This window comes from Canis aureus, chromosome 18 (genome assembly GCF_053574225.1).
Source record: "Canis aureus isolate CA01 chromosome 18, VMU_Caureus_v.1.0, whole genome shotgun sequence".
Lineage (NCBI taxonomy): Eukaryota > Metazoa > Chordata > Mammalia > Carnivora > Canidae > Canis > Canis aureus.
Window position 1 is genome coordinate 11698331 of NC_135628.1, and position 11111 is coordinate 11709441.

General features: G+C 38.3%; 1 long non-coding RNA gene across 9 annotated transcripts in view; it reads right to left on the bottom strand.

Moving 5' to 3' along the window:
* LOC144288567 (uncharacterized) overlaps nucleotides 1-8842 on the bottom strand; it is a 191833-nt gene extending 182991 nt beyond the window's left edge. For 6 of the 9 annotated variants that reach the window (XR_013356520.1, XR_013356523.1, XR_013356521.1 and 3 more), the window contains exon 1: nucleotides 8714-8839. This is a non-coding gene — a long non-coding RNA (uncharacterized LOC144288567). Of the gene's footprint in view, nucleotides 1-6391; nucleotides 7565-8394 lie in introns of those variants that run through there. The other 3 variants (XR_013356524.1, XR_013356526.1, XR_013356527.1) reach the window with 3 other exon arrangements.
* Nucleotides 8843-11111: the final 2269 nt, after the last annotated feature.

Consider the following 11111-nt stretch of genomic DNA (forward strand, 5'->3'; position numbering starts at 1 on the left):
TTAGAAACATTCAAACAACCTTAGAAAATAAAGGCTTTGAAATTGTCATCTGAAACTATTTTTTCAAAGGGAAAAATTGAGTCATTGATATTTTAATACAGCAGTATCCAAGAATCGGCACATGTGGATTATATTCTCAATGCAAATATATATAGACAGTCCACAACAGTGTTTGGTCTAAATAGTATTTTACTCAAATGCTAATCAAAATGCGAGAAACAGTTTTTTTTTTAGCATTCCCTCAAAGGAACACTTTATAAGGTAATGAATGGGCTAAAGTATTCCCATCATCCCTTCAAGAAGGTAAATAATGCCAATAATGTATTATTGTTGTTGATGTTAACAGTCATTACTATTGTTAATATTCTTAACAACCATAATAATGTTTTTTTTTTCTTTTTACCCTTCAGAAAACATTTAAAAATGAGCCACCCAAGAAAAAGTAGTGTACATCAAAATCTTTAAGAGCTCTTCATTTGGATGCCCCTGTGAGAAAAAGTGAGAGAAGAATACGAAAGAAAGAGGCAAAGACAGATGAATGTGAAGAAAGAAAAAAATATTTTTAAATACCATTAAAAATTTGGATGTAGGTAGAGAAAGAAACAAATAATGTGTATCAAGAAGAAGGAGAGAAACCATTTTCAGCTTATAAATAAAAGACACAAGAAAGATATAATCCTAGCACCTTTTCCTTCTACAGTTATTGTGTCTTCTAGGATAAAATCTGGAAACCAAGAGTTTATCATGTCCAGCAACCGAAAGGCCTTCCTTGGCTATCCTAAAAATGTACAGGTTACTACAATTTTATGCAATTCTTAAGCTCCTAAAAAATGTTATCAACAACAGGTTCCAAAACACATTATTTCTCAGCCTAATCAGGCACCACTCTTCATGTGTATCAGGCTTGAAATCTTACCATTATTTTTTTTTTATTAAGCAACCTTGATTAAAAAAAAAAAAAAAAATCATGATATTTCAAACAAGCGTAGAAATGACTGCATAATGGGACAGACAAGAACCAGGGAAAATCAGAGCAATGCCTAGGGAGAGAAGACACAGGAGGCCACTCATATTTCAGCATGATGAAAGGGTGCTCTGAAGAACTGGAAGCCACTTGACAGTGAGCTTTTGCTGTGAAAAAGAACAGTACCTCTAAGTAGGGAACCATAATCAACTTCTATTTCATGTTTTTACCAACAGAGTAGTTCTGTAGTACAAAACGAAAGCGTATGGAAGAATGCAGCAGAGGTCATAAAGCAATTCTGTTACTTTCCACAACATTCAGACATGAGCCTCTCCTTCCAGAAGTTTCTTACATTGTCCTGTTGCCTTGAAATTGCAAATAGTAACAATGTAAAATGCCAAACCTTCGATCTTTATATATCAATAATTTATTCAGCAAGTATTTATTAAATACCTAAATATCTACTCTATGCCAGACATTGAAGATAGAAAGATGACTACAGTGCAGTCTTTGTCCTTACAGAATTTAAAGTCTAATGAGGAGACTAAGAAGGAAGGCAACAGGAACAACACAGCTTGTCACATGAGAGGTGTGAGGGTCATGGCTGTGGGCCGGGGTGGGTTGGTGGTGGTGGGCTGGCAATGAAAGCACCCCTGACAGTCATCTCAACTCGCACTAAGGAACCAGTGAAGATTTTCTGGAGAAGACTATGCATGAGCTGATTCTTAAAGAATCAATAAAAGTTATGCTGATAGAAAAAGAAGGAGAGGAGCTCTGGACAGCGGGAGCCTGATGCGCTTGGAAAGCGTTAAGTAATTGTGCTTCATATGGAAGAGTGCCAGCAGTAGAGGCAAGAGCAATTAGCTGTGGAACTGAATTGAAAAGAATTTTTAGGTTAACCAGTGAATCTGGCCTTAAACCTAAATATATTGGAAATCACAGTATATTTTTAAAAATCAATTTAAAGTATAATTTGTGTATATTAAAGTATACTCATTTGAAGTATATAATACAATGAGTTATGACAGACATGCAAAACGGCATGACTACCTCTATAATTGAGATCAGAACATTTCTACCATCCTCCCAAATTTCTGTGAATCCTTGTGTAATTTGTCCCTCCCTCCTTCCCAACCCAGCCCCAGGCAACTATCAAGGTACTGCTCATTGTCTCTAAAGATGAGCTGGATTTGCTACTGAGGAACAAGCGGGGTTGTTTTCATTCGGTGCTAAGTAAATAAAGCTGCTATAAAAATACCTGGGTGTGGAATATCCACCTTATATGCTAGGTTTATGTTTAACATCTTATGAAATCTCAGGTTTTCCAAAGCAGCCCTATGATTTTACATTTGTACCAGACATGTATGAATTCCAGCTGCTGTACATCATCATCAGTGGTTGGTATTATCAATTTTCTAATAGGTGTGGGTAGTGGTATCTCACTGTAGTTTTAATTAGCATTTCCCTAATAACTAAAGATGTTGAGCACCTCTTCATGTGCTTTTGTCCATATATGTATCTTTATCGGTGAGGTGTTGGTTCAAATATTTTAACCAATTATCTGTGTTGTTGGGAAGAGGATATGTTTGTCATATTATCTAGTTATAGGACTTCTGTATCTATTCTGGACTTAAGTTCTCTGTCAAATATATCACTGTGAATATTTTCTCTATTCTTCATCTTGAGTTTCATTTTAAGTGTCTTTCAAAGGACAAAACTTTTTTAATTTTAGTAATATCCAATTCATTCCTTTTCTTTATAGTTCACATTTTTGTACCCTATCCAAGAAATCTTAGACATGAAAGAGTCTAAGTGTATATTTTTGTCTGTTCCATGTTCACGTTAACTGTTTTATCCTCCTTTTTACTGACTGGAATAGAAAAGAGTGTGAACCACAAGGCTTTACCCATATTAATCTGCTCAAGTAATACGTAACATGTCTAACAGAGTAGGTGTCATCAAGACTATGACTCGGTTAAGCTCATAGTTAAGACTATGGTTAATCTTCAATATCCTTTTGATTTCTGCAGGAGCCAGAACGATAAACAGAAATACAATAGATAATACCATGCCTGCATGCTTGAGATTCTTAAAGATGGCACCAATTTCTGCCAATCTCTTCTACACACATACAAAAAGGATGAGATACTGTGTTTTGCTCCCATTATATATTCAGAGACCAGGGGAATGATCATTGATTGAGTATATGGACCCTGTAGACCTACTATAATTTATAAGCCAGATTTGGACCAGAGTCCATTTACTACATGGTCTCTATAAGTTTCTACTCATATGGACCAGTGATGTCCCTTCCAGTTTTCAGATATCAATGCCAACCTAAACTCTTTGTCTAATAGTCTTCAAAATGTCTGAATATTCCTCTCTTCCCAGGGTACATTTCCCCAAGAAAATAGCTATAGGTCCTTTTGGGGGCATCATTACAATTTACGTATGCCAATAATTTTACAGGATCATTTCCCCTATAGACACTGCTACTCATTAGTCAGGGTTTCTGGGTCTGTAAACTGTCTCAGGCACCTGAGAAAAGGATCATTCCCTTTTATTGGGGGAAACCATCCTTATCTCATCTATTCTTGCTATGTTTAAATTATTCATCATTATTAAAAGAGTATCTAACAGTACCCTTCTTACCTGCCAACCTATTTTGCCCATAGGGATGACATGTCCATTCAAGAACTTTGGGAAGTCCTTCTTTGGGCATTACTTCTTTAAATATCTTTTTCTGATCCATTCTCTTTCTCCTTTTGTTCTATACTGATTAACTACATTTTAAATTTGTTGAAATCAACTAAGTCTTTAAGACTTTTCTATTTTTAATGTATTTAATATCTCATCTTTAGGGTTTATTTTTCCCAAATTCACTGGCTCTATCACATTTATTGTGCTACTTAATCCATGCACTAATTTTTTTCAAATTTCAGATACTAAATTTTTCAACTCTCAAATTCCCTTTTTGCTTTTATATTTTCCATTCATTTTCTGAGATAGCCTATCTTTTCTCTCATTACTGAATTGGGCATATTTATAATAACTTCTTAAAGCTTGTCTGAAAAAAATTTTAAAATACTTATCACTCAGAATTTCACCTCAGCTGATTGTTTCTTCCCCCTGAAAATGGTCACATTTTCCTAGTTCTTCATATTTTAAGCAAAAATGGATTTTATTCTGAGCATCACAGAATCTGTGCTATGGAGTCTCTAGATTTTGTTATATTATTGTGAGGACTGTTCATGTTTTTTGATTTAGCAGATATGCAGTGATTAATTTAGTTAGATACAAACTCCAACTACATTTCACCTGCAGTGGATGGCAACTCAAATCTTCTTTCATTGTTAGCATCATTGAGTCTATCTTTACAAGCGTGGTGCAGGCCAGCCTCACACTGAGGAGGAGTTCACACATTACCATCAGCACCCATTCTATCTGACAAAGAAATGGCTTGTTCAGTGTTTCTCTCACGCTCTCCTTTGTTCTTACCTTGCTTCTTCTACCTTGCAGCAGCTTGTTAATGTTATAGTGCATTTACGTTGTCACTAATTAGAGAATTAATCAGATGCTTCTATCATTCTCTGTCTAGAAGTGTAGGGATAGGCTTCATGCACTTATTATTTCTGAAGACTTCCCAAATGCCCTCTAGGAATATCTACAGGAGTCCCCATACTGTTCTCTCTAAGATTTAAGATGCAGGGGCAAACAGTTTTATTGATTCTGATGGCTCGTTGGACATGCACCATTGTCGTCCTGCTCTGGGAAAATAACCCAGATCCTTCAGAATCCAGTTAGTGTTACAATTTTTTTTTAAAGATTTTATTTATTTATTCATAGAGACACAGAGAGAGAGAGAGAGAGAGAGAGAGAGAGGCAGAGACACAGGCAGAGGGAGAAGCAGGTTCCACGCAGGGAGCCCAACGTGGGATTCGATCCTGGGTCTCCAGGATCACACCCCGGGTTGCAGGTGGTGCTAAACCACTGTGCCACTGGGGCTGCCCAGTGTTACAATTTCTATGAAAGTCTACCTGACTCTTAAAATTATTCCCACGATCCCTTGAATTTCTCTGGACCGTTTTAGCAACACTCTACAAAAATTAGCTAAAAACAATTTACAAAATCATATGTACCATCATCTTTTATAATTTTCTAAGTATGAGTTTCCACACACACCTGGAGCTTCCATTTTCTGGCTCTCTCCCCTTACTTTCCTTTCTTGCCATAGGCTCTTCTATTCCTCTGGTCATAAAGCCAATAGGTTTTCTATGGAAGTTTCAACTGCCCTACACCAAGTCATGAACTTCATCCCCAGACTAAAAGCACAAAAATGGGGAACCTATTATTTGCCATTCCTTTTTCCAAGTTCTATTTCCCTCCCCAAAATCTATAGGCTAAGTTTAAAGTATATGTGAAATATCCAGTTAGAGATAGCAAGTATGGAAATAGATAAGCCAAATCTATATTGGGTACCCCAAACTGTAGATGAGCTATTCATAACTATATTCCCTTTGCCCATTTCCATCAAGAACCATCATAGAAGAACAAAACTTAATAATTACAGTCTACCTTAAGGTTACAGATAGCCAAATAACATTTTATCAGAAATATATCTCAACACGTGGGAATTTTAGTGAATATTTTGCTTTCTAATTAAAAAAAAAAAAGATAAGACTTTGCTATTTATCACTTCCTCTATGTTCTTTCCGGATGTGATGCCAACAGACACAGCAGCCATTGCATGACTAGGAAGAAACAAGCATTAGGACAAAAGTTGATATGCTAACAGTTCTACAGCAGAAAGACAGATGAAACTTGGCTCAATTAGTGATTAGAAGGTCTTCTACAAAAGCTATGGACTATCTCTGGACTTATTATTCAGTAGGTGAGAAAAAGTATGCCCTAGTTTTTTCAGCTGTTTGTCAGATTTCCTACTGCTGACACTTTCCTAATTGATACAATGAAAATATAGAAAACAACTCAAGAAAGAAGTCTAGGCAGGAAACAGGTCAACAGGCTAGACCTGGCAGTTGAAGCCCTGGTTTTGAATGAGATCATCACGTGAAAATATTATAGAATAAAAGGAAAACAGGGCTGAGAATTAAGTGTTGCAGAACACTGACACTTAAGAGGAATTGCGAGAGGAAAGAAGCAGCTGTAAAAAGACATACAATCAGAAAGAGAAAGAATTAAAAAGAAAAAAATGATGACCTAGAAACCAAAAGGAAGAAAAAGCAGGTGTCAGTGTTCCAATGCTACAGAGTAAAGCTAACCAAGTGCAGGAAAGTGTCCATTAGGTTTGGTGATATCAAAGTAGAGCATTTTAGTAGAACAAGAATCAGGTTCTAATAAAGCTGGTTTGTGGATAATCTGTTTCTCAGTCACAGACTGAACTGCACCCACCACCCCAGTTAAGTGTACCTTTCAGGCCAGCTGTTGGTCCCAGAGTGGATCATGAAAGGGAAAGTGGATGGATCAGTGCTTCAACTGGAAATACAATTCAAAGTGCAGGCTCTATTGACAGAAGAACAATAGGACCTTTCATAATATCAAAGGCAGCATATTTTATATCCCTTGAAAATAAAAATAACAGCTTAAGTTTAAGAATGACCTACCAAGTGGGCAACAGAGTGGATTCTCCTGACCCTTTCACTTTAAAAAAACAAAACAAAACAAAACAGCAAGATTCTAAGGTTCAGTATCTGCCTGGTTCCCTGCAGCTGTGACACAGGTCTCAAACATGCTTTGAAGATAACAGGCACTTGAGTCAGCGATACAGGTGCCGGAAAGGAGAAGAGGTGGGAATAAAATGGAATAACTGAAATATAGTGAAGAAAGGAACACCTAATTGTTCCTCTCTTCATTTGTCAGTAATCAATAACCTGAAAAATATGAGCATGGGATTTAAAGACGTTAAGTTCTATAGAAAGAGTTATTAAAGAGTGATTAAAAGGGAGGCAGAAACAACTTTCAATGTCTAACTTAGCACCGAGGGGTCTTCATAGCTGCAGGAAAACATTCCTTTTTTTCTTTCTATTGCTATGGAATCGGTGAGAATGACTTGAAAAGGCATGTGAGAATTTAAAACTGTTTCTTTCTTTCTTTATCCCTGTCTTTTTGAGAATTCTTTTAAAGGTGATGTACGGAAAAACCCACAAAGCAATTAGTAACAGTGAAAAGATGGTTAGGAACAATTAAAATCCTTTCTGCTTCATTAGCTTTTCACTGTTAAGTGTTGTCACTGATTAATGCCAGACCGAGACGGTGACTGTCTCTCAAATAGCAAATATATCAAGAAATGAATCAAAGGAAAAGGCAACATGAGAGGACTCACAGAATAAACTTGTTAACACCATGACATGGGTTAAAGGCGGAAATTAAAAGTGTCCGTCTCTATTTTGAGCGTTCCACCGGGCACTTTGTGCTCACAAAACCGTGCATGTAGGGGTTACTTACGCTCTTCACATTTTCCCCAAAACATTCCTCACCAATATAAACATAATACAGGTGAACAGGATGAGCCACCGGATTTTGCAGGGCCCAGTGCAAAAGGGAAATGTAGGTCACCTTATTTAATAAGCAGGAAACAAGAACAAGAACAACAACAACAACAACAATTTACTCTCAAAGTAAAATATATTTCCCTTCCTTTCTTCTGTAGCCTCTCTCTCAACTTTTCCTAGTGTTTGCAAAAATAATGTAATTATTTATTTTACGACCACGACTATTAATTTTTACCATTCACCTGATATTTTGCAGTGTCACCGTGAACAAAAACACGAGAGGATGTTAACTAAGATACCACGTCACAAAATAACACAATTCATATGCCTCAGCTTGCACGTGCACAGGTAGGTATACAGCATTCTCACCCAGAATGGCAGAAACATCCCACAAAAATGACTCAACTGGCTTATTTTACCTCTTCTTTAATCAACTTTTGGTATTTTTTTTTTACATTTTTAGTTTTTAGTATTTTTAATTGCGGATAAATAAGCGTAACATTTAGCAGCTTAGCTGGGTTTTGTTTTTGTTTTTGTTGTTTTGTTGTTGTTGTTTTGAGTGTGGTTCAATGGTCTTGGTAGCCTCACGCCCTTGGAGGATCCCCACCACCACTCCTCCTTATGCACACACCCTACACTCTAGCTGCGGCCAACAGGTGGGTAAGGAAGAACTGAAAGGTGAAGGAAACGCACGCTCGAACGCACACCAACACATGCACGTGTGCGCATGCACACGCACACAAAATCCCGGAAGCCCTGCTTTTCCTTTCATTCCATTTTTTTCCGTGTAAGTGGGTGGCTAATGGAAAGAAGTAACGCAAGCAAGGAAGGGTATGCTCGTGATCCTTGGCTGTTCATGGGTTTTCAGAAGGCCATCAGTGCATTCTTGTTCTCCGCCCCCCTTGCTCAGCCTTGTCTTACCATCATCCCCCTGTTGCTCTCCCAAGTATCCGAGCTACTGCGAGGCACGATGCCGGGGACATGCGAGTGAAGCGTATTTCGTTGACCTCCTCCTGTGCTCCGTTTCCCCGCTGGCCTTCACCTTCACTTACAAAGCACAGCTTAGAAGACCACACCGTTGAGCACATCAAGATGGCGGCAGCGCATCTACCCACGCGCGAGGCTTCCCGAGGAGGCCCAGGAGGCTTGTGCTGAGAATCAGGGAGGCCGAAAAGGAGCAGTCTTTGCACTGACAGTGTACTCTTTCGTTTACAAGACACATTCTCACCCTTGACCTCACCTGTCACAGTTATTTCTGACTCCCAAGAGCTGGTGTTCTCTCCATTAAATAAACTAGAAAGCCATTAAAGCCAGCGGGTCCAAAGGGCCATGGCGGTGCACTCGAATGAAAGACTAGGACAACAACCAATCACAAACAGTCTCCCATAAAAAACAGCCCACCCATAAGAAACAACCAATCACAGTCTACCATAAAAAAAAATCCCACCCCCTAAGATATAACCAATCACAAACAGCCTACCACAAAAGACACCTCACCCATAAGAAACAACCAATTACAAACAGCCTATCATAAAAAATCCCACCCCTTAAGAAACAACCAATCACAAACAGCTAGGTGGACTTTCAGCTGTAGACACCGGAAGAGTTTCCTTCACTTCCGCTCTTTCTTTTGGGGTATTTTCCTTGTTTCCTGTCCATCTTCCTCTCCTAACCACTTATGGTGTGTGGCACTGCTCAAATCAAATGTATTTTTAAATTCCTTTTACAAAAAAAAAATAATAATAATAATAAAAAAATAAAAAAATAAAAATAAAAATAAAAATAAATAAAAATAAAAATAAAATAAAATAAATTCCTTTTACAACTGTTAATGTTTCAGTTCATCTTTCAACACCACTTCCGCGCTGGAGAGATGCGTGACTAACCCAACTCCTATGGCTAAGTAGAGGCACGAGGTAGACCAGAAGCCAGGCATCCTGATCCCTAGTTAGGGGCTCAGCCCCCAGACTGCAAACGGATCGGCTGCTTTTGTATGTCCATTGAATTCCGGTACACGGAATATGTTATTACAGCGGGGTTCAAACAAAAGGATGACCAGTCAGGAGGAGTGACCCAGTGAAGTCCCCCAGCAGGGCAGAGGTGTCTAGGAAGGATTCAAAAATGAATATTGAGTAGAGACAAAGCTTGTGTGGAGAGGAAATGTCCTCTCTAAAAAAAAGCAAGTGCATGAACAGAGAAATCAGTCCCAGAAGGTCACGATTTGCATGCCTGCATGAACAGTGTCAGCTGAAGATGCCATGTTCGGCATAAATTAGTTCAATCTTACAACCCATCTGCTGAAAACTCATTCCTCCTGCATCCCTTAGGTAGTTATATCAGTGGTCTCTTCCTAAACGCTTTTGTTCTAATAGCCAAACAACTCATGGAGGCGATTAATACAGGCAAATATAGGGATGGCATTTTTCTAAACTCATGGTTTTTGTTTGGTTGGCTTTTAACAAGGCAATTTAGTAAAACATAAATTATACCAAAAAAATCATTGAAAATACTAAGGTAGGTAATATATAAATTAGAAAAAGACGTCAGGCTCCCTCCATGGAGCCTGCTTCTCCCTCTGCCTGTGGCTCTGCCTCTCTCTCTCTGCATCTCTCATGAATAAATAAATAAAATATTTAAAAAATTATATATATATACATATATTTAAATTAGAAAAATATTTAAATCCAAAGATACATATCAGATTTTTTTCAGAAATGCTACCTGTTTAATCATTTACTAGTTCTTACTTAGTCTAACTTCACTTCCTGCCACCCAGCTTGATTAGAACCCCCCAATTTAACTCATCAAATATCTTCTTGCTTGTTCAGTGTTTTTTTAGACTTGGCTTTTCAACAAAAACTATAACCAAATCTGCATCTAAAGCCACTTCAACAAATTTTATTTGAGGATGTGGAGGCCCGAGAAAAATTAAGGCCATCCCACCTAAAGTTTAGCATTAGCACAAGTACAGCCATCTTAGGCCCCTGTGAATAAGAGCTGAACTTTATGGGAAAAACTGCAGAATGTACTCGGCAGGGAATCCCATATCAGAAAGACAACAGAGCTCAGAATTGCCCTCAGCAGAGAATCCCTTATCAGAAAGACAACAGAGCCCACACCCCTGGTAGGAAGCCCCATATTAGAATGAGAACAGAGCTCAAGGCCCTTGAAAGCCCCATATGAGAATGTAAACAGAACTTGAGAAATTCCTCCACCCCTTCTGAAAATCCCCTAGACCAGCCTATAAAAAACCCAGCTGTAACCCACTTCGGGGTCCAAGACCCTGCTCCGCTGTGTTGGGTATACTTGGATCCAAGCTCAACCTTGCTAATAAACCCTTGTGCGCTTTGGTGTCGGCTCCTTGGTGGTTTCTCGGATTCGCAATCTTGGGCACAACAAAGGACACTCTCAAGCAGGAAAGACTGCCTTTTTACTAATGAAAGGAATCCTCTCATTCAATATTCTTGGAAATTCTTATCTGGACACAACTACCAACATCTTACTCACCTTGAAAGCAAGCACGGAACATCAGCATAAGCAGCACAAATCCCCTTTGGCTATGTTTCCTCTAGTTGAAAAGAACATCACAATCACTTCATTACCTACTCTGTTTCTTCCCTCCCCCGACCCCTCCCTAA